A 1,821-nucleotide genomic window follows, 5' to 3' on the forward strand; every position below is an offset into this window, starting at 1 on the left:
AACAGTACTACGATAAATATAACATCTCTGAAGTGCCTCGAGATTAACCAGACCGCCTCTCCGGTCATGCCAATACGTTCGATTGCTGTGAAATTCTTTTGTATCGGGGAATTCCATTTTTTCTAATAAAATATAACAACCAAACACATCTTCATCGCGTCACATACCTGAAAAACACCTCACGAAATTTTAAATGGAGCGAAAAAGTGTCAAACATCAACGGTAGAATTTGTATCAGTAATTTGTTTGAACGCTAACGATTGCAATTTCTTCACTCACATTTGACTCAAAATAAGGACGGGTTTGATTTCTAGGTTCGCAATAGTCTTAAGAAGATACCGTTGGCAAAAAGATAAACGTGTTTTCAAGGTAGTTTATGTAATAATACGCATGGTTTAGAGTTATATTTGTCTAATAGAAGTTGCATTGTTTAGATTTTTCCGAAGTAATAACTCATTTATGACTCTTATATCCCCGCAGATAATACATAAATTTTGCAGTATCCAAAAATCAAATATTCAGTACATAGTTTCATCTCTTAGAGGTAAGACTGCGACTTTACCAAAAAGGGAGAATTCGATGGATTCTCCAATCTCAGTAGAGGATCTCAAAGTAGATGTGTGAGTGTCCGGAAAATTATCCAGAAATAAAATATTCAGTAGATATTTTCCTAAACTAGCCGTAATTTCATCTCTAGAGATAAAATTGTGACTTTACCGAACAAGGATAGATAAACAGATTCTCCAATCTTGTATCTGAAAGTAGATGTGTGTATGTCCGAAAAAGTCACGACGAGCGAGCCTTCTCGTTCTGAAAGCCAGCAATAACTGGTCAGATATCTCGTCTCTGTTTCGCAAGAATTCGGTGTGATCACCCATTTCTGTAACAATGTGGAAACTTTATTGGCTATTGGATGCCTCTGGGGGCGTGACAGCACAATAAGGCCGCGACCCAATATCTTGTCATTGGGGAGGAGGCTCCAAGAAATCCAGGCCGATGCTTCTCATGAGAACACAAGTAAAAGTCACATGTCTGATGCGGAAGGAAATGGTTGCGTATCTGATACGGATTCAGCTGTTCTCAGAAAATAAACACCATAAACAATGTCCCTTTTTGCTTACTATCAGATATGTAAGCATACAAAAGCTGCTCATCTAAGATTATTGACATATCTGTTTCAGTTTCGTTATACATACATACATACATACATACATACATACATACACACACACACACACACACACACACACACACATCATTTATTTTCTGATACTTTGGTAGAAGTTCCACTAACCTGACCCGTTTCTTGGAAGCCATTTTCTATAGCCTTCTTTGGTCGTCCATTCTGTTCTAGCAGATTTATTCGTACATTTTAATTTTGGTCGTGAATATGCAGCACGAGGTGTGAAATAAGACCCCTTTTCTTTCTCAGAATCCGAATTTCAGTTCCGTAATATACTATGTTTTTCTCCAACAGTTCCTAAAACTTTTCTCACCATAGATGCAACAATTTGATGGCAGTAGAGATATCTCACATCTCTCACAATCATTTGGAAGACTCTCTTGGTTCGACTATAAAAAATGATCGTGCCTCCTAATTTCAGAATCCTTTGACGTTACTTACTACTGTGATTTGTCGGCAAGGTGTTACTGACAATCTTCTACTTCACATCCTAGCCAGTGAAGTTCAAACGCGAATCCAGTGATCAGTTCTTTTAACTGTTCAGTATGTCAGGGAACGTAGTTACTTATACCCATTGCAGTGCTATTTAGTTATTATTTGTCGTACAAGTTGAACAACAGTCGGAAGAGTTTCAGACT

Source organism: Schistocerca piceifrons, chromosome 1, assembly GCF_021461385.2.
Source record: "Schistocerca piceifrons isolate TAMUIC-IGC-003096 chromosome 1, iqSchPice1.1, whole genome shotgun sequence".
In the NCBI taxonomy this organism is placed as follows: Eukaryota; Metazoa; Arthropoda; class Insecta; order Orthoptera; family Acrididae; genus Schistocerca; species Schistocerca piceifrons.